This window comes from Puma concolor, chromosome A3 (genome assembly GCF_028749965.1).
Source record: "Puma concolor isolate L17-30 chromosome A3, mPumCon1.1.hap2, whole genome shotgun sequence".
Taxonomy (NCBI): Eukaryota; Metazoa; Chordata; class Mammalia; order Carnivora; family Felidae; genus Puma; species Puma concolor.
The window spans coordinates 14,108,701-14,131,404 of NC_141669.1; the positions used below are offsets into that span (position 1 = coordinate 14,108,701).

The 22,704-nt window shown below is 41.5% G+C and overlaps 1 long non-coding RNA gene across 1 annotated transcript; it reads right to left on the bottom strand.

Annotated features, from left to right (window-relative positions):
- Positions 1–2,487: 2,487 nt before the first annotated feature.
- LOC147582263 (uncharacterized) lies at positions 2,488–16,315 on the bottom strand. Its single transcript, XR_015248901.1, has 3 exons — positions 16,223–16,315; positions 7,596–8,862; positions 2,488–2,575 (listed from the first exon to the last, which is right to left on the bottom strand). It is a non-coding gene; the product is annotated as an uncharacterized LOC147582263 (long non-coding RNA).
- Positions 16,316–22,704: the final 6,389 nt, after the last annotated feature.

A 22,704-nucleotide genomic window follows, 5' to 3' on the forward strand; every position in this document is an offset into this window, starting at 1 on the left:
TTCCTGTGAGCCAGCAAAGGCAGGTAGACTGCTTGTGTGAGTGAGGAGGGTGCGAAGCATATGTGGCCTGGGCAGCTGGGGTGGCTCAAGCATCTCTGGGGCCATCTCCTGCCACAGTCCGACTCACCACAGCTGCAGGCAGGGACAGAAGAGAGCACTCCGATCCCTCAGGCTGTTTAGAAGTGCCGTGTACTAGCATTTGTAAGCATCTCTCAGAAGCGACCCACTTATTTGTAAAAGTGAAATGTGTGTGTGTAGCATTAATGTGTCCCTGTGCCAGTGCACATGTGTCTGTCTGTTGGCATGAGGACACCTGAGCGCACATCTCTTTCTGGTTTTGGCTCCGAGACAAATGCAGCACTGGCCAGGCCTGCAGGCTCTCCCCGACCTGGTGAGCTCTTCTCTCTCCATTTCCTGGCCATCTTGTTCCCTCCCTTCTCAATATTCCAACCTTCTACCTTCCTTCTTTTCATTTTCCCACTGCCCAAAATACTTCTAGAGCTTCTGGACGTGGGAGGAAGACACTTCCCAATCATTTTTCTCCTTGATCCCCTAGGTGGGCGGGATGTGTAGAGCAAAGGCTTTCTAGGCCTTCGTGAAGTGGCTCTGTTCTGTTCTGTTTTGTTTTTGCTGTCCCATTCTGTTTGCATGTTTGTACCATGACAGACTCATAACCACGGAGCTCTGATTTTGGAAAATGGAGATCATCCTGACGAAAGTCAGAGCTGGAAACTCAGGCCCTGGAAGAGGAAGAGAGTGTGGCTTTCTAACTACCACACCTGGACCGAGTGATATTGGTGACGGCAACCCGGTCTTCTGAGTCTCAGTCTGGTGTGCTGTCAGCCAGAGAAGCCCAGTCTTTGCATTTACTGGGCCATAGGAACTTGAACAAGTCTTTTAACAGTTTTGAGCCTAGTGTCCTCATTTGGAACACAGGGCCCCTGTCCCTTTAGTGACAGGATCGAGGATTGTCGGAAATACATGTAAAGCCCTCATTCTGTTTCTGGCACCCACAAAACACTAGGCAGGTAGTTGAGTTTCTTTAAAGGTGTTGTGAGGACAGATGAGAGTGCCAGTCTGGAAGGTGGAAAGTGAGGAGCAGATACAGAGTTTATACAACTTACCAGTAGAAACCATTTGTTTCTCATAATAGTCTCTGTTGAAGTGTGTGCTTATCAGCTTCTGAAATTATGAAGAGCCCTGGTTGTGTGAAGAGAAAAGGGAAGCAAAAGAATAACAAAGCAAAAAGTAACACGTCTCCAGCCAGCCAATCTATTCGGTCAGGGGGTTGGTTTCTCGCTTAGCATTTGTTTATCTCGTAAAGATGGGAGTGAGGATCTTTTATGTCCCTCCCGCAAATATTTCTGGAAGTAGGTTTAAGCAGGGAGGAGAGGAAAGGAAAAGAGAACAGGAGCAAGTGAACTTGGATGTCTTCCTCTGTTCTGGGAAAGAAAGGCGCCATGGCAGGACCATGCTGGGAGCATCTGGGATACAGCAGAAGCCAGGCTGGCAAAGGGGCCCTGAGCACAGGACGCAGTCCTGCCTGGAGTGAGGGAATATGGAGGAGGCATCTCAGTGTGCTCAGGAGCGACTGTGATAGAAAGCTGGATTTTGCAGGATCTGAGCAAAATCCTTGAGCAACTCCTTTTTTATACAGACGGGAATCACGCCAGAGTGGAAAACGAGGGACAGGGTGTTTATTACCCCACAAGCTCCGTGATAGGCTCTTATTATATGTTGTCTCATTTAGTTTTCTCAGCAAGGCTTCCTCATTCTTCAAAGCCTGAGATCACAGATGGGAAGTGTCTGACTTGCCTGGCGGCGCCGAGGGTCTTGATAGCACCTGCCTTTCTCAGCCCTGCCCAGATGTGCATGAAGCCTGGAGGGTTAATTTTTCTTTCTATGGGCTAATGGAATTAGAGTAACAATATCTGGTGATGGAATCAAAAGTAACAATATCTACCACTCCCCACCTAATGGAAGGGAGATTTATCATCTTAATAACAAAGACACTTGACACTGAATGTGGTAGACTGACTAATGCCCCTCCCCAAATAACCAAATCCTAATCCCTGTAATTATGAATGTTACTTTTACAGCAAAAGGAACTCCGTGGATGTGACTAAGTTAAAGATGTTGAGTCGGGGAGGTGGTCCTGGACTGTCTGGGTAGTCACTTGATGTTACCATTGTGTCCTCAAGGGGAGCCGAGAGAATTTGTCCACAGAAGCAAAAGGCAATGTGAGGACTGAAGCCAGGTGTCACAGTGCTGGCTTTGAAGAAGGAAGTAGGAGCTGCAGGTGACTCCAGAAGCTGGAAAAAGTAGAGACATACTTTCCCTGGGAATCTCCAGAGACAGCACAGCCCTGCAGACACTTTGATTTTGGCCTCAACACTTTGATTTTGGCCTCACAGGCCTGAACATCGGACTGTTTCGAACTGCCAAGTTGGTGGTCATCTGTTACAGCAACCAAGGAAATGAACGCATCAGAAGACCACTCTTAACAGCGGTGAAGATGGAGTCCTGGAATATGGTGGCCTTGCATGTCTGTGGTCTCATGGAGCATGCCTGTCTCCTGTCATAAGGAGGGTCATTAATGTTCAGTGTGTGGCACATGGACCAGTTACAGAGTATCTATAGAACAGCAAGCTGTCATTCAGGGCTCTCTGGCTGTGTGTTTCACCGGTTAGTTAATCTGAGCACGGGTGCCATTGCCTTCTGATTGCTAGAAGCAGCGACATCCTCTTTGTCTGGGTTTGGATGGCAGAGGGAGTTTAGGAGAACCTGCCATTTGCAGAGTTGGTTGACATCCCAAGCAGACATGAGAGGAGAGGGGTTTAAGATTAAAAGCATGACCCAATGATATAGGAGTCTAGGGGACAATTTCTCCCTGTTCCTTGATTTTCATGGTGGAAGATCCCATTGATCTCCTTGCCTGGTTACAAAGATGAGGCTAATAGGGCAAAGGGAAGGAGGGAGGTGGCACCCCGGGAATTCTGCACAGCCCTGTATGTGCATGAGTGTTCTGGGGGCTCGAAATATACCCTGCAGATCTGTGTGATAGCAGAGGTAGGATACGAACCCTGAGTTATCTTAATTACAATGTTTTTTGCCTCCTCTGTCATTCCACATGGCTTCGTACAGAAGGGGACGTGCACAGAGTTAGAGCTGGAGCACATGCCCCAGGTCTGACTCTAGGATTTTTTCCACTTGCCCATATGACTTTTTTTTTTTTTGTAACAAGAAACAATGTTACCATAATGACCTGCTAATCTGCATCTAATATATTATTTTTTTCAATCTAGCAGAGATGTCCCTTTATTGTTTCCATTAAGCAAAGAATTAAATGTATTAAGGGAGAAAAAAAATGGAAAGTGTGCACAGAGGATGTTGACTTTTTAAGAATCCGAGGGGGAAAATGATGGTACAATTCATGGAGTGCTCCTTTGTGCTCGATACTCAGCTTTTCATTAATCCTCACAAGGCTTTGAGGTTAGGTTTTATTATCTTCAGTTGGCCAGGGAGGAAAACTGAAGTTCAGAGGGATTAGATAATTGTCCAAAGCTGCCCAGTTAGGTTAGAGGTTCTTAGACTTGCATGTGCGTCTGAGTCCCCAAGTGGCTTGTTCAAACATAGATTGATGGCTCCCACGCACCCCCCCCCCCAACAGGAGGAATTTTTTGCAGGTCTGGGGTGGGGCCCAAGGATCTGCATTTCCTGCAAGATCCCTGTAATGCTGATGCTTCTCATCTGGGGACCACACCTCCTGAACTTCTAATCCTCAGTGATTTACAAAAGATATGGACCCAGAGCACTTGAATCCTAATCATGCTGTCTCAGGATTCCCTTGCAGGAACTGACTTCAGGCCTTCTGGTGAGCAGAGAACTGTGGGGCCTTGTCACTCCCTGTTGGGGTTGCACATAAGCGGCACTCTCTGCTGGCACCGCCCTGACTGCCCACCCATGCCCCAGCTCCGGCAGTGGCTAAGAGGACAGAATGTTGGTGGCTGTCCAAGAGCAGAGGTGCAGGGCTGACCGGGTTTCAGCTGAGACGTATAGCCACGGCAAGTGTTGGAGCTTCTCTTTCTACTCCTTTCCTTAACTCCTTTCTTATGTATTAGAAATAAAACAAGTTTTTCTTCATCTTGAAATCTGTAATTTTCTAAAAAAATTTTTTAATGTTCTTATTCATTTTTGAGAGACAGAACACTAGTGGGGTAAGGGCAGAGAGAGTGGAAGACAGAATGTGAAGCAGGCTCCAGGCTCTGAGCTGTCAGCACAGAGCCCCACGCTGGGCTCAAACCAACAAACTGTGAGATCATGACCAGAGCAGAAGGTGGATGCTTAACCGACTGAGCCACCCAGGCACCCGAAATCTGTATTTTTATACATCTGTGCTGTTATTATGCTCAGCATAATAATATTAAGTTACAAAATAACATGAAATCCTGGGGGATCGCATTATTTCTACCGATCATCAGTTCTAAATAGTTCAGAAGTTGTACTTTCTTGGAGATGAATTCCACATGTGGTTAATTTTAGCATATTCTGCAGGATCAGGCAAGATGTAGGGTTGTATCTGATTTCAGCTATTTCTCTTTAATTCACTCTAGTTTATTATCAACATGATGCTTGCTCATTGTCAAAAGTTGGGAAAAAGGCTGTGAATGAAAACATCACTCATAATTCCAACAACAGGGCAACTGCTACTGACATTTTATATGATTCCCTGTATGTATTTTCACTTGTGACTTTTTATTTAAAAATATATTTAACCAATGTCTCAAAAATATTAAAATTTCAACATGTAATTATGTAAAAATTATTATTCAGGTATCCTACATTCTTTTTTTATACCAAGTTTTAGAAATCTAGCATGAATTTACACCTAAAGCCCATGTTTCTTTAAGTTTATGTATTTATTTTGAGAGAGAGAGAGTGGGGGAGGCACAGAGAGAGAGAGAGAGAGGGAGAGAGAGATAATCTCAAGCAGGCTTCACACAATCAGCATGGAGCCCGATGTGGGATTCAAACCCACAACAGTGAAAAAATGACCTGAGTGAAAATCCAGAGTTGGGAGCTCAACTGACTGAGTCACACAGCCTTCCCCCCACCGCCCCCAACACACACTTACAGCCCATGTTCATTTGTACCAGCTGGATTTAAGGGCTCAGTAGTCACATGCGGCCAGGGGCTACTCTGTCAGCATGGCCTAGGGACTGATGACATAGGGGAGATGAAAGGAGGTGCAAGGTTGTTAGCAAGGCCGAGGGTTTGGGATCAGAGACGGACAGTTAAAAATCAGACGTGAAGCACCTGGCCACTGACAGGTGTGGATGTGGTTCTCTAAAGTGACCTGGAAGTGAAGGAAGATACTTAAATCTAAACAGGTCAAGGCAGGGAGGCCAAGCTGTTGGACAGTTCATCTGCTTGAATGAAGTTCCCTCAAAAGACAGCAGGGGCTGGGAAAGGGAGGAAGCTCGGTGCTTAGCACTTAGTGGCAACTCAGACTGATGCTCAGTGGGGAAACCCTGGTGATAAAGAGGCAGGTGTAGAAGCGAGTGGGTGGAGCCTACGTGGAAGAAGGATTAATGCCAGTCATCAGTAAACTGCATACAGCCCCCAGGCCAAATCCAGTCCACTTTTTGTTTTTATAAATAAAGTTTATTGGAACACAGCTGCTCCCATTTCTTGATGTATTTTCTTTCATAGCTTTTGCTACAATATGAGTTGAGCAGTTGGGACTGAGGCTGCATGTCTCATAAAGCTCTAAATATTTACAATCTGGCCCTTTACAGATGTTTGATTTATGCTTTGGTCTAAATGAGCTTCAGGGGAGGTGAGGTTTCTTTAAAGTAAAGTGGAAAGGAAATTCTACGAGAACGTGGAAACTGTGGCCTGGCCCTCGGGGTTTCGCCTGCAGTCTGTGACTCTGTTTTAGCTCTGTTTAACAGCTCAACAGAGGAGGCTGTCGAACTGTTAAAACTGCAATTCCTGAGAGATCTGAAGGCCAACGTTAACTTCCAAGATTGTGTCTTCTCCGCTGTGCATTCTCCAGCTCTCTGCAGCCTCTAGCACCTGCTGGGGCCACTAATGTGCTTTCTGAATAGAATCCTAAAACTGTTATTGTGTTTACAAATTGGCACAGTGACTCCCAAACCTGGGGCAGGTTGGATCTGTGTCTGTTTCCTGCGTCCATCTAGAAAGCAAGAAAAGCTCCACTCGCCTTCTCTTACTGATTTACCCACCATTAGAATCTTTCATGGAAAAAAAATTATTTTTCTCCCTGATAATGATACCTGATGAATTGTATGAAAGATCTCCTTTGTCAGCAGATACATAATCCTACTACTTCTCCTTAATGTAATTCTCCTCTGAGTAGGAAATGGGGCAGCATATTGGAAAGAGCAGTGGACTGGGAAACATTAGACCCAGGATTTATTTTTAGCTTTATTTCTATTTTGGTGTCTCTAGATTTCAGTCTTATCATCTATAATAATAATGGCAATAAAGTGCTGCTACTTAATAATAATAGCGCCTTTTCCTGAGAGACAGTAGAGTGTAGTGATGTGAGAATAGACTCTGGAGCCTGACTGCCTGGGTTTGAATCCTGGCACCCCATTCGCTAGCTTGTGACCTTGGGCAAGTCACTGAAATTCTCTGGGCCTTCGTTTACTTATTTAATAAAAGAGAATCCACTAATTTTTAATTGAGTTTATATTTATGATACATTTAGAATAGTGCATGGCACATAAAAATTTAAAAAATAAATAAAATGCAAGGTCCTTTATGTCTGCTATAATTACTAGAGTAGCAATTATACTATACTATGTAATTACTAAAGCTTAGTCATCTCTGTACACTGTCATTTAATGCTAATGTCAATGCTGCAAGGAAGTTATTACTATCCCAAATTTTGGACCTGAAGAAACAAGATTCAGAGGGCTTAACTAAGCTGTTCAACATCACCCAGCTAATAGAAATAAGGAGTCAGAATTATTCCAAGTCTTCTGACGTAAAGTCTTTGCCAGATATAAGGTCCTGGATTTGATCAGTTCTTACCCAATGCAAACGATCCAAGTTAGATGAAGAGTTAGCTTGTCAGATTTAATGTGGGCTCATCTCTTGGCTATGTCCCTGACTTGCATGGAACTTCGGACAAATGACCCAGCTTTTCCATTCTTTAGGCATCTCATAGAGGATAGTGATGACACTAACTTACCATGCAAGAGGTAGATGAACATCTGTTTGTTTTAGCCCGTGCTGTGTCTGTTTCCCCAGTTCTGGGAAGAGCAGTTTGATTTTGATTTTCCTTTGGGAACCGATCCCTCCCTGGCTCTCATTCCCATGTTTTGCATGCAGCTGACGCCACCGCCTGGCTCAGTTTTGGGGCATTTGACCTTCCCATGATTAATCAGAGTATGATATCCCTCCAGTCAGAGAGATCATTGCAGAATGAGAACATGCAAGTATTTTTTGCAAGACCCTTGTCTATATAAGCAATTTGATTAAAAGTATACTAAGCATGGGTTCATGTTAGACACTGTGATTTATTGATGAAGATTTAGAATGAGGAGTATAGAAAAGGTACTTACATATTTGTTATTATCCAACCAGGACATGTGAAGATTCTTCATAGTTTCCAGGCACCACCTAGTTCTGTTCTGGTCCAGAATCAACTCTTTATGTTCTTCCTTGTCTAGCACACCATTCTAGGCTAACTTTGTATCTTCTACTGATGAGAAAAAGATAGCAATGTACTTGCTATTCACAATGCCATTGCTCTTCAGAATCTGCTGGGATTGAAGCAACATAGAACTTCTTATCTTTGCAGTTCCCTAACACCATTCGTTTAAGTCTGGTTCCAACATTACTCATGACACTGCATCACCCATCCATTATGCTGTTCCCAAACACTGACTCTCAGAGACTCTTTCAAAGGTTGTTACCGTGCTTTGTTGATGATGACCATCAATGAAAGTCTTCCCCGGAGCATACAGAAAAATGTAATTGATAATCTGCGTTTTGGTCATGTGAAATGTGCTGTTTAGAATTTTGTAACATAAATGTTGGATGGCACATCTTCCAACCATGTCTTCTCTTGAATTCTTTAGTCCATAATCACTGCATTTCTTGAACGTGACCTCTTTCATTGTTAACCATACCTTTGCCCTCCACACATGGTAATCAGTAAAGATAGGTAGGGGACTGTGGGCAGAGCAAGAAGAGCAGTTCTGTTCACTCAAAGAATGACCTTCCTTCACCCTGCTGTACTAGGGAAACCAACCAGGACCAGTCTGGGAGAGCACGATGTTACCGCGTTGATCAGAGGCAAGAAAGGATATTGACTGAAGTACCAGTTGACATTGTAGACCAATAGTCTGGAAAGCCCTCAGAGGAAATGGGTACCTCCATTGCTTGGCACATGATGTGGAGCTTGTGGAAGGGGTCGTACTCCACTCAGTACCAGAGTTAGGGAATGTAGTGGTTGGAAAAGACGGTAAGAGTTTTTTTGCTACCACCCCACTTCTCTTGGGTGCTTTAGACTACAGAAAGTACCATAGTAGAAACACAGATCCACAAGAGGCAGTGCACAGGCTATACACTTGACTCAAGACAAGGGGTATAACATTGGTAGCCAGAGCCCTGAACTTATCCTCTGATGTGAATGAGAGTCACCCCAAATCACTGTGCCAGTACCATTCCGGCAGCAAATCGTCATAAAAGAAATATAGCATCAACCAGCAGAACAGTCTTCTTGTCGGGCTGCTCTCCCGGAACAAGGGCTGGAACATGGTATTCTTCTAGGACCCCACAGGCACGAGTCCTGGAGCTCCTGTGGACGTGTGGTTGACCTGATACCTGAAGCAGAGCAGAGATCATGAAACTTATACTATGAAGGGCCAAATATTAAATATTTAGGGCTTTCAGGGTCATACTTCTGTTGTGACTATTCAACTCTGTTGGAGCAGTTTGAGAGCAGCCATAGACAATAGAAAATGAAAGACTGAATCTGTGTTCCAATTAAATTTGATTTACAAAAACAGTCAATGGGCTGGACTTGGTTCTCAGCATGTAGTTTTCTGGCCCTTGAATACACGGCTGGAGAGTGCCTTGCAGGGAACGAATAGGGGCTGGGCTTTGCTAGGTGCTGATAGAAACAAAAGACAAAAGGAAAATGAAGAAGGGGGGGAAACAATTGTTTTTTGTTTTGGTTTTGCAAGATGGAGAATATGGAAAAATCATTCTAGATAAAATACCATAGCATATGCAAATGAGAAGATTAGAGAGCAGGGCAAACATGGCAAACGGCAAGCAGCTCAGTGCATTTGGAGCATGAGAACATCGTAGGCAGTTAGCACCGTAGGCTCTAGGGCTTGCTAAGTGTGATTTTCTTGGGAGGGTTAAATGAGCAAATAGATGTGAAGATATTTTTGCAAACTGTAAAAATGTCATCATGTTGCTTACTTATTTAAAGGCCCGATAGGCTATGTTAATGAATTTAGATGTTTTCCCCACTCTAGGTCTTGAAGGGCCACTTAAGGTATTTCTGGCCCACTGTTATATAGTGAGATTTGCATTTTAGAAAAGTCACCTGATGCCTTATGGAGGATGGCTCAGAGGGGTTGGACCGAGGCAGGAGCTGATAAAGGGGCTGTAATTTGGGTGAAAGATGGTATGATAGTTAATTTCATGTCAATTTGGCTGGACCATGTCATCCAGATATGTGTCCAAACTTTATTCTGGATGTTTCTGTGAGGGCATTTTTGGATGAGATTAACATTTAAATCGGTAGATTTTGACTAAGTAGATTGCCCTCCGTCGTGTGGGTGGCCCTCTTCCAATCAGGCCTAAATAACAGATGACTGTCCTCTCCTGAGCAAGAAGAAATTCTGCCAGCAGGTGGCCTTTGAACTTCAACCAGGACATTGCTGCCTCTCTGGTTCTTCAACTTGCTGGTCCACCTGCAGATATTGAACTTGACTGTATCCATGATAGCATGAGCCAATTCCTTAAAATAAATGTCTCTCTATATATGTACACATCTATGGGTTCTGTTTTTCTGGAGAGTTGTGACTCACACAGATACCAGAACCTGGGCCAGAACAGTGGTCATGGAGATGGAGAGAAGGGTAAGAATTGAAGAGCTAGTTAGGAAGTTGAATTGGCACTGTTTAGTGATATTTTGGGTGTGGGCAGAAAGACAGTGAAGAGAAGTTTCAATGGTGACTGAGTGTTTTATTAGGTGGATTCTGATGCCATGTGTCAAGAGAAGAAACCCAGCACTGTCAATTGTACCCGGGAGGGGGAGCGGCTGATCAGCAATTGGGCACATGCATGGAATGAAGGAAAGTGGGTAGGAGCCTAGGGTTGGATGGGCACATCCCTACTAAGGCTACACAAGCCCCTGAGGGTGGGTGGACAACAGGAAGTCTGTAAAAAGGGGCAGATCTTCTGATTTCCATTTCCTTGGCTCATTTGATGGCCAATCAGTGGAAAGCCCTGTGACCTGGACTGGCCAGGAGCATTAGTGCCTGTAGGTCAGGATTTCTGGTTCCACAAATGAAGCAAGGCCTGTTTAATTTCCATGGACATCCTAGGAAGGGTCTTTGTCTTGGTCAATAAAAGCTATTTAAAATATACAATTTTACCATCTGTTGTCTACTCATGGCACAGTTGTGATAGGATTAGAATCTGGTGGATGTTACTGACCAGCTTTCTCCCCTCCAGATGGATTTCTCTCCCTCACTTATAGCTCAGTGGTTGAGGGCCAGGCTCTGGAGTCTGTCAGCCTGGGTTCACCCTCACCTCTGCCAGGTATGAGCTCTGTGACATTGGGCAAATGGCTTCCATTTTCTGGCCTACAGTTCCTCAGTTGTACTATCATTATCCTCATAAGCATATGTGGCTTGTGACCCACTTGAAACAATGCCCAGCATGTAACAAGCACTGTGTAAATATTATGGCAGAGTACCGAATGCACCAGGAGAGATGATTTCCAACTTGTGGGCTTTCAGACTCTCCATGATTTACCTTCTTTTTCTCCTTTCTTCTCCTTTCCTGGGTAGTCACTGATGGACCAACATTTGATCATCAGAATACTGCCAAGAAAGGGGATTTTGGCCCTTTATATTGGTTATTTTAAGCAATTTCTCTTCATTTTCAAATATGGAAATGGTTTTTAGGAGAAAAAAAATACAATCCTGGTTTAGTGTTTTTCAGAGATTTTCCTTTGAGGTGAAAACCAGGTTCTAGTTACCAAGGCAGGGTGGATACGTTCTTAGACACTGAGAATAGCAGATGCCAAGTGATGTGTGTGACAGTGTGTGCGTGTGCACGCACTATAAGCATTTGAAACATACCCTGTGGGCTAAGCAACACATACAAGTGACATATCACTCATGATCCCAAAGTCTGATTTGGGTCCTACACAAAAAACAAAGGAGAAATATCTTTTGGAGGTTAGCTTGCCTCTGGCATGTGTGTGGAGGATGGTGGCAGGGGGTGGGGACTAATCTGTGCTGGTAGGGAACCGGGAATAAGCAATCAAACCAAAGAGTGGCCATCAAAGTCCCCCATGCATCCAGGACTGTGCTGAGAGGTGTGAGCATTTGTATTAAGAACAAGGCTGTGACACTTTGAGAATCCAGCAAGACAGGAAGACACAGATAAAACTCATGCAATATTTTGAGAAGAAAACATGAGGTAATAAATGAGTCTCAGGAAAAAAAAAGAGGCCCAAGAATTCAGGGAAAGGACAGAAGAAGAAGGAAGAGACAGCTTCTGGGGAGAAGTAGAGTAGAAGGTGAATCTTGGTCTATGCAATGTTTTGAGTATTTACTTATCAGCAAAATCAATTGAGTAGGAAAAAAAAGTGTTTGCCTTTTTTTAAATGGCTTTTTCCCTCCGCACAACTGCAGGCCACATAATGCCACCCATTGGTTGAAACTGGGATTGGAAACATTCTCCAAGTGGAGCTGAATGTAAAGGAGATTTAGACAGCAGTGGAAAATGTGAGGATCTATACCGCCTAAGCTAGAGTTTGCACCAATTCTCTATTAGTATTCACAGTTAGAATAAAGGAAAAAGTCTCTGCTTGCCAACATTGCATAAGCAGATTTAAAGCACCTAACATTTTACTGAACACAGATACAGATGTGTATAAAACAGCTGCAATGCACTTTTCTCTCCTGGATCAAGGATAGAATGCTAATTGTCAGCTAAGTTTCTGGAAAATATGGTCGTTTATTATCTTAGCAAATTTTCGGACTAAATTCATTTCCTTTCATCTCCTCTGTCTTCCAACAACAACCTGCCTTGCTTGTATTACAAGGGTTGAACTGCAAAGGCATTGATTGCAGATTGATTGGTTTTAGAATAAATCTTGCAAGATCTTAGGATTTTCTTTGGCTTTAGGTATTAGCACTTAGCCTACCTGAAAACCATAAAACATTCCAGGTCATGGTAGAAAATTCAAAATATGACATATTTAAGATGATTGTGTGTGTGTGTGTGTGTGTGTGTGTGTGTGTGTGTGTGTGTGTGTTAAGCACTGAGCTCAAAATTGTGGTCTCATTTTATCATTATTATTGTCAGAGGTTTTTAGATTCCAGGTGCAGATCTTAAATAATACCCCTGTAGCATATATAAACATATTGAAAATCTAGCTTTTAAAGGACATTTATAATTTCCATCCAAGGGTGCCTGGGTGGCTCAGTTGTTTAAGCCCCTGACTTTGGCTCAGGTTGTGACCTTGTGGTTCATGAGTTCAAGCCCCATGTCCAGCTCTGTGCTGACAGCTCAGAGCCTGGAGCCTGCTTCAGATTCTGTGTCTCCTCTCTCTCTGCCCCTCCCCTGCTTGTTCTCTCTTTCTCTCTCTCTCAAAAATAAATAAATATTTCAAAAAATTTTAAACAGAATAATTTCCATTCAACAAAAACTGAATCTCTCCTTGCCCAAATCCTTAATTTGCCCTTCCATCTTTCACCTCATCTATTCAACCAAATCAGGGGTTGGCAGCTACAGAGAAACTGAAGCATAGATTTTGAATGCTTGTGAGCACTTAAAATTTAGATTTTCAATCTCCTGATGAATAAAGTGATTGAAATTCGACCTTGTAATGGCAAATGGGCATAATACACACTTGAAATCTACACGTGAGTTAATCTCATAAATTATTTTATTTGAGAATAAGCTGAAAAATAAATATAGATGTATTCTGAACTCAAATATGATGCTGGTATTTAAGAAGAACAGATATACCAAAGAAGTAAAAAAAAATGCTAGAAGACATTGACCAAAGTTTGGAAAGGTTAATGGATATGTATCTAGACTCTCATCAGTATCTGTATTCTACTCTTCTCTTTCTTTCTATGGGCTGATTGCAAGTGTATCAATATTATGGATTTTATTTTTTCCTTATTTTGGCATTTTCTAGGAAAACAGACCTTAGAGTTTGTTTTTTTATTTTGTTTTACAGTTAAATATTAAACCTCAGTGCAAAGAAATCTTCTCTTCGTCATACCTGAATGGCTCCATCCTATGGCCTGGTATTTCTGTATTTTCCTATACTTAAATGTGTTTTAATTGTGTAAGTGTATTTTAGAAAAAAAAAATACCACTGTTTGACAGGTGGGGATGGATAGAGCTCTAGAGTCAGGAAGATGTGGGATCAGATCCCAAGTTTTCCATGGAGGGGATACCGAGACTATCAGGAGACTCTCTCTCTAGACATCGGTTTCAGGAATAATAAGAAAAATAATTCCCTCCTGGTGGAGTTTCTATGAGATTAAATATCATATTTGTAAAATGCTTGGCACAGAGAGAGAATGAGATCTTTAAAAATAAAACGTATAATCCATAGTTGAGAAAATATCAACTTAGTTCGTTTAAATTTATGGTCAGGGTGCCTGGGTGGCTCTGTCTGTTAAGCTTCCTCCGACTTTGGCTCAGGTCATGATCTTGTGGTTGTTGGGTTCGAGCCCTGTGAAGGGATCTGTGCTGACAGCTCAGAGCCTGGAGCCGGCTTCGGATTCTGTCTCTCTCTTTGCCCTTCCCCTGCTCATGCTCTGTCTGTCTGTCTCTCTCTCTCTCTCAAAAATAAATAAACATTAAGAAAATAAAAATAAATAAAAATAAATTTCTGTTCAATAAACATTGCTGAAAGCTCAGAAAGAACACGCACAGTTTCTGCTTCTCAGTGTGATTACTGGGTCTTTGTCTCAACCTCATTGCTGACCCTGAGCCTCAGACCAGGAAGCCTGTGACTTCACTGCCTTAGTATCCTTGACAGCCTGGCTTTCTGGTTTTCCAATGTGTCGTCTGCCAAACACTGGTCCCAAAATATGCTCCTCGGTGGAAAAATGTTCCATGACCTAATGAGTTCGGGAAACGTGGCCTATATACCATATCCCCCGCCAAGGGCTTTCCAGTCCCTATTAACTCATTGACTGTGCTGCAAAGCCTGGTAATAAAGACACCCTCACTTGCTTTAACACAGTGTTTCTCAAACTTATTAGTCCGTGGAGAATCACATTTGCTTTTTAACGACATCCATTGATATTTGGAGTTACTTCTCTTAAGATGGCTAGAGCAGTGTTTGAAGAACAGGTGGGCAGTAAATATACATAGCACTACATTTTATGTACTGATATTATGTTTCCCACCTTCCATTTTATATAAAATCTTCTTCCTAACAGCTATCTGATTCTGTCCATATTAGATACCTCTGATTTTTCTCATTAGTTCAGGAACCCCTAGGCTTCTGGAAAGAGAATTGAATTCCATATGCCAATTGTGCCAACTTAAATTAAAACTTTAATGAAAACAATAGCAATCATTGTAAAGACAATGTCCTTTCTGTTCTCTTAAAATGAATTGTGTTGGAGGAAGCTAACATTGAAAAGTGAATTCCACTTGGTGATACATAAGACTATTAAAGTTAAACAAAATATCCAACTCTCAGCTCATAAATGTTGGAGTTGCATTTGTTCTGATGACTCCTTCTCTTAGGGGAGCAATAAACAGATAAAGGTATGCTTGCAACGGAGTATTCCAAAAAGCTGACACTTAGCATGCTAAACACTAAAACCTTTTTTAATCTGAACTATGATAAAAATATTTTCTAATTTTTTTTAACATGTTCTCATTCTTCTTTTTTTTTAAGTTTATTTATTTATTTTTGACAGAAACAGCGGAGCAGGGGAGGGGCAGAGAGAGAGAGAGAGAGAGAGGTAGACAGAGAATCCCAAGCAGGTTCTGTGCTATCAGTACAGGGCCTGATATGGGGCTCGAATTCATGAACCTGTGAGATCATGACCTGAGCCCAAACCAGGAGTTGGATGCTTAACTGACTGAGCCACCCAGGTGCCCCTAATGTCTTCTCATTCTTATTATTAACTCATAGAGAATATGATTTGACCCATTCGTGACTCAATGCCATACCAGTATCCTCACTAAATACAAGTGTGTTTTGTTCACTTTCAGGAATACACAGTGAGATGGTTAGAACTTTCTCCTTCCTCCTCTAAATGGTCCTCCACTGCAGCTCTCTTATTTATTTATTATCAGCATTCTCCCTCTGCCAAGCTGAATTTCTCAGAAACTCTCCCAGCTGTACATTTTTTTCCCCATCAACTGGATCCTGTCCCCAGCAGATTTCTAATCTGAAATAATGGAGACATCAGATAAACAGTTAAGCCAGTAGATTTTCTGGGCAATCATTTGAAATGAATAAATTTTATGAAATCTGAAAAAAAAATGGCTTTATATCAGTTACTTGCAATTTTTGTTAACACAGAGAGTGGCACTAAAACATTATTTCCTGGTAAGATTGGGCTTCTATAAAAACTTTCATACCCTTGTGATGGCTATTTCCCCACTTGTAATTCATGCACCTTGATTCAGTCAATAAATGGTTAATTGGCATTAATTTCTGTCAGGCCTCGGGACAAATGCTCAGTGTTGGTAGTTTTTGAGGACTAATCGATAGCATCTCTTTCTTCTTCAGAAACTTCTCAACCAACTGAAATTACAAGTCAGGGCCCAAAATAATCAACTTTGTTGTCGTAGATCGGAAAGCAGAGTTTAGATCTGCAACTATATTCTGCCTCAGTGGAGGTGGAGAAAGGGGGTAGCAAGAAGCATTTACTTCCCAGGAGACAGATATCCTTGGTAATTATTAAGTTATTCCCTGAGTTCTCTGATTCGCTTGTGGACTTACCTCCGTCATGTCTGTAGATACCATCGCCACCTCTTGTTCTCTTTTTCTCTGGTTTTTCTCTGGTTTTTGAGCCCTAAGCCACCGGTCAGCGGGCTCCAGATGCCTCTTTACACCCAACTCTAGGTTAGTACTCCCTCTAGTGGCAGCTAAAAGAATCTCCTATTATTACCCTTGGTAATATTATTACCTCCTAGGATTACCCTGTGGCCAAATTATAGAAGAGTTTTCACTTAACATATTTTTGATATAGTCTTTATTTATATAACCTTAATGAGTATAAAATAGCTATAAAGTTGACCAGCTATAATTTATTTACCAGTTATTTCAATTATTTTTATAATTATTAAAAACAATTTTCCATTGGACATATTAGTGCACATATTTAAAACCATTCTCTTAGGTTAAATTCTCAGTAGTTGGAATTTTGAGGACAGAGTATCTCATCCATTAGGTGTCCTCCCACATTCATATGTTGAAGCTCTAACCCTCAGTACTTCAGAAGGTAACAGTATTTGGAGCCAGGCTCTTCAAAGAGGTAATTAAGTGTAAATGAGGCCATTAGGTTAGGTTCTAATCCAACATGAATGGTGTCCTTATGGGAAGAGGAAGGGATAACAGGGATGCACAGCACAGAGGGATGACCATGTGAAGAGACAGCAGGAGGGTGGCCATCTGTAAACCAAGAAGGGAGGTCTCAGCAGAAACCAAACCTGTCTACTAGACTTTGGTCTTCACCTTCCAACCTCTAACACTGTGAGAAAACCAATCTCTGTTGTTTAAGCCACAAAGTCTGTGGTATTTTGCTATGGCAGCTCTAGAAAACTAACATACTATCTCTGTAACTAGACTCAGCTCATGAATTCGCACCTGTCTCTTCTTATTAAGTCAAATTCTTTTTAAAGGGGTTCTTGGGGCGCCTGGGTGGCGCAGTCGGTTGAGCGTCCGACTTCAGCCAGGTCACGATCTCGCGGTCCGTGAGTTCGAGCCCCGCGTCGGGCTCTGGGCTGATGGCTCGGAGCCTGGAGCCTGTTTCCGATTCTGTGTCTTCCTCTCTCTCTGCCCCTCCCCCGTTCATGCTCTGTCTCTCTCTGTCCCAAAAATAAATTAAAAAAAAAAAAAACGTTGAAAAAAAAAATAAAGGGGTTCTTAAAGGATTGTAACACAGTTTCACGAACATTGGGTTTCCTATTTATGGTTTTTGGTGTCAATCTCACTTTAAATTCAAATTTTCTGGAAGTTGAACATTGCCTGTGTTTATGTACCATTTGTTCTTCCTCAGGGATGAATTCTATATTCACATATTTTTCTGGTTTGTCTATCAGGATCTACACATTTTGAGCTAGATGACCTAGATGAGTCAGTCTAGGCAGAGTGATTTATCTTCATAGAATTTAGTACTAACATTTCACTGGTCACACTTATCTGCTATTCATCTAGCAAGACCTTGATTAACCCTAGACCTGTCTGTCATTCATATATATCCTATTAATTTATCGCACTATATTCTACTGTATGCTGCATGTCTGACACTTGTACAGGGTTACTAATTTCTTGAGAAAAATAGGAAGTGAGTGGAGATACATAGTAGACACTCAAAAATATTGTGGGAAGAGAAAATTTCCTAAAGAAGATCTCTAACATGGGGCTAAGACCCTATAACGCCTTCAAGCAAAGGTTTTTCACTCAAAAATATTGTGAGAAAAGAAAATTTCCTAAAGAAGTGCTCCAAAATGGGATTAAAACCCCTAACACCTTCAAGCAAAGATTTTTCTCTGTCATAAGAAGCAGATGAGATTGCATGATACCTGCCCTACAGTGAGAGAAGAGACCTTTCAAGTTCTATAGATTTCTAGATAAGAGTGGGGAAATCTCTCTCCACCAATGTTTGAAACAGACTGTAATACTGTACATAGGTGAGTTGCATCACACAGTCTTTGTTTTGGTCTTGAGTGAAAAAATAAATGGGGTCAGAACTTTCACCTCCTGGGAGGGGGTGACCTTAGTTGTGCTGCAGGGTGTAGCTGAAGTCTATGGGCAATCCTTTCGCCATCTGACACCATTCCTGGGTGACCTGGTGTTACACAGTTCTGGGACCCCGAGACTATTTTGAGGGGTGCAGACAGCCACTTTTGGGCAGGGGGCTAAAGCACTGTATTTAATGCCTGGACTCCTCTGAAGTTAAAAAGCAACAAAGGTTGGGTCAGACCCTTTAACACATCTCACTCTCTGCATGTGTTAAGATTGGATGTTTTTTGTCTTTACCTGTTTAATAGCAGTATTAGATTTACAACAAAACTGAGAGAAAGGTATAGAGACTTCCTTATATCTCCTGCCCCCACACATGCATTAGCCTTTCCTGTTATCAACATCATTCACCAGAATGGTACATTCAGTTTCATTAATAGATACAGGCCTTTTCAGATAATCTAGTTCATGTGGGAATTTGGGCAGGTTCTGTTTTGTAAAGAATTGGTCCATTTCACCTAGGTTACAAAATTTGTGGGCAGAGTTGTTCAAAGATTAGGTTTTTATGGACATCAAAATAATCAAAGTATGTTCTTACCCAGGGAGGAAAAGAGAAGAGGAACCCAGTTTAGTTTGGCAAACTTGACTTGGTAAGCACTCAGTAAGCGTTAGGTAAATGAGTGGATTTAGAGAAGAAATCTCAGTGCAGATATATTCATAGTCAGCTGTTTGGAGTTTTGTTTGATTGTAACAAAGTTATACTTTCTTTAAACAAATTGACCAATATTTTTCTTTCTGTTTTCTTTATTGCTTCAAAATGTAGAAAACTGTCCATTTAAAGATCTGAGAGGGGCACCTGAGTGGCTCAGTCAATTAAGCATTGAACTTCAGCTCAGGTCATGATCTCAAGGTTCGTGGGTTTGAGCCCCACGTCAGGTTCTCTGCTGTCAACACAGGGCCTGCTTAGGATCCTCTGTCCTCTTCTCTCTCTCTGCCCCTCCCCCACTTGTTCTCTCTCTCTCTCTCTCTCTCTCTCTCTCTCTCTCTCTCTCTCTTTCAAAAACAAATAAATATTTAAAAAATTTAAAAAAAATAAAGATCTGACAAATATACAATTCTTGTCTGGTGGTTTTTCTACCATTATTTTGTATGTGATCATTTAATTCACCTGGAGTTAATCTTAGTGTGTGACAACAGCAATCACTTTTCTTGAGCAGGAAAAATATTCTCTCCTGTTATGCCATATATGTTGTGAAATAAGTCACAAATTTTATGTGATGTTAGCAAAGTTCTGTGTAGCACTATGTTTTCTTTTTCTTGCTGTTAAAACTTCAAGTTACTTCTGTAAGCTTTTTAATGTCCACCTGCTATGAACTGAATTGTGCTCTAACCAACCCCCTCCCAAATTCATATATTGAAGCCCTACCTGCCAATATGATGGTGTTTGAAGATGGTGCTTTTGGGAGGTAATTAGGATTAGGTAAGGTCATGAGAGTGGGGCCTTCTGATGGGATTAGTGCCCTTATAAAAGGAGACACTAGAGAGATTGCTGTCTCTCTGTCCATCATGAGAAGACACAGCAAGAAGGCAGTTGCAAGCCAGGAAGAAAAACCTTACCAGAACCTAACCCTGCTGGCACCTTGATCTTGGACTTCCAGCTTCCAGAACTATGAGAAAATAAACTTCTGTTGCTTAAGCTATCCAGTTTATGGCATTTTGTTATGGCAGACTGAACTAATACATCACGTGTTACTTGACTTTATCCAATGGCGATCTTCTCTTGTAATGAAAGCACCTCTGTTTCCCTTTGGACAACTCCCACCTCAGTTTATGTGGTTTGTGAGGAGCTGAATTCATCTTTGCCTCTAGGGATGGTTAAGAGCTCAGAACTGGCAAATGCCTTTGTGCTGCTGTGGCAAAAGATGCCCTTTTCCTTCTGGATTGCTAGACTAGTAGGAAGTAAGATTAGAATTGACCCTGGGAAATCTTTGTACAGCCCAAAATGTGGGATTCTGCCTGAGGTTGAAGCTACAATAGTGAAAGCTGAACTGAGGAAAGATTTGTGGGATATCATCTGAGCTAACCCAGACTCAGTAATGTGTGAGTCCTCTTTTGGACTTTTTCCATTTCAAGAGCCAATAGATTTTTCTATTGAACAGAATCAGTTGCCATTGGGTTTCTGACACCGAACCAAAAAAAAATCCTCATTAATACAATTCTGGCAGATTTTATAAACTGTAATTAATCCTAGCTAATTTGATTTCTATTTAGTTGATGCAGATCCCAGAGGTGAAGCACAAATGTTTTTGTTTGAGCAGTCACTCTTAATGATCAGCAGGGGTGTCACTGCTATGTAGCTTGGGCCAGTTGGATGTCTACTAGGCATTTCAGAATCAACATAGCCAAGGCAGGATTCTTGCTTTCCATCCCAAACCAATTCCTTCCTCTAGTATCCCCCCTTCTAAATAAGTGACGTTTGTATTCATCTAGCTGCTCAGGTACCACCTGACAGTCATTCTTTCTTTTTCCTTTATCCTCATGCCTCACATGTGATCTACTAGCCAATTCTTGTTGACTGACCTCCAAAGCATATTCCAAATCCTTCCTTTAAGTCGTCTTTATCTCTTGCTTGCACTCATGGAAAAGGCTTCCAAGTGGTCTTTCTGCTGCCACCATGTGTTCTTCACAGAACATTCCCAGTGGTCTCTTAACACATACACATCAGAGCAGAGGTTGCTCTCTCTACCCAGAACCCTCCAATGGCTTCCCATTGCTTTGAAGATGAAATCCAGACCTTTACCACATCTGCAATGCCTCACATAATGTGACACCTAATTATGTCTTCAAATCCATCTCATGCCACTTCCTCCCCTGTCCATTTATGCTCATCAGTGTGCTACCTGGTTCTTGAGGTAATTTAAGAGTTGTTGTGACACATCAAAACCAGACACATAGAAGAATGCATAACAGCTCACCATGGGCTATTTTCCACCTGATATCAACTCTGCTGGAGATTTGCAGAGAATAATGGTGATGATTTGTACAACATTTCATAGATCCCTTAGATCCTCTATTTTTTTCCATGACTACTTAACAATATCTATAGTTAGACATGAGCGTGTTACTTGTGTCATCGTTGACAGAAGCAAAAACTGCTGCTGCTGAAGCTGATGCAGGTTTTAGCTTCCCCAAGATGATAATGATTTGTAAACTACCAGTGCCAACACTGGAATGGAAGTCTCTTGTGTCTGGTTCATTGACTTTCCTCCCGCTACTTTCTGCCAGTAATTAGATTGTAGCCAGAATGACTCCATCTCTATAAACTTCTATCAGAATAAAAGATGTCAGAACATTAAATAAGGACCTTCTTGCAAGAGCTGCATGTACCAAGTGCGTGATGGCAGTGTTCCTAAATGTATAGACACTGCTGGGCCTGTGTAGGCCGAAAATGACCTGCTCTTTGCACGTGGGGACAAATGTCTAAGGAATTCTGTACCAATGAATACTTAGAAGATTTCAATAAAGGAATGTATAAAAATCAGAGAAATTCAACCATCTTTCTTATTATAAGGAAAAATGAATTTTGCAATAGGCTTCTTAGGAATGTATTTGCATGGGGACCAATGGGTGCAAACCAGCACTGTGCCCTCATACATTTCTACATGCTTGGAGACTTACTGCTTCAAGGTTCAGAGCTTACTGCAGAAGAGCAATAACAAAGGCAGGCAGGGCAGGGGAGGCCTCCCAGATGACCTTCACGTTCAGGTGCTTGTTGTCTTTCTTGCAACTGACCTGTGCCTGCATGCTCCTGAAGGAGATCGTGAGGCTACATTTCTGTTCATATATATATATATATATATATATATATATATATATATATATATGTCGTTAAGCATTCTACAAGTCACAGGACAGGCCCTTACAACAAAGACTCATTATATGACCCCAATATCAAGGTTTTCAGTCTTGAATCTTGTTAGGTTGAACCAAATAAAATTGATACTATTCACTGCTTTTTACTAAAAACCTGAATTTTATATACCTAATCCTCTATTAATGGGTAACAGGGAGCAATTTTAAGATTTAATTTGAGTAACAGTTTCCACAGGACAGACCCCAACAATAAAGAATTATCTTGAACAAATGTCCATAATGATACTGTGAGAAACCCTAGTCTGAATACATAAAAGTTGCTGGTCAAGCTAACATGCTTTAAAATAAAATTTGTTCTATCCCCCACCTTAAATATATTTTATATTATATATTTTTTTTATATATTTATATATAAATATATAATATATATAACATGTATATATAATATATATAATATATAAAACCCCACCAGACTAAGAGCACATTAGTGAGCAAAATGTCTGCTGGCTACTTAGAAAAAGTAAAAAGTAGCTGGCTACTTAGAAAAGCAAACTGTTTACTGTAGAGGTTGAAAAAAATGTTACCGTAAATTCTCAGTGTACAATTGTTTCTTTTTTCTTCATCATTAAAAACCCCAAAACAAA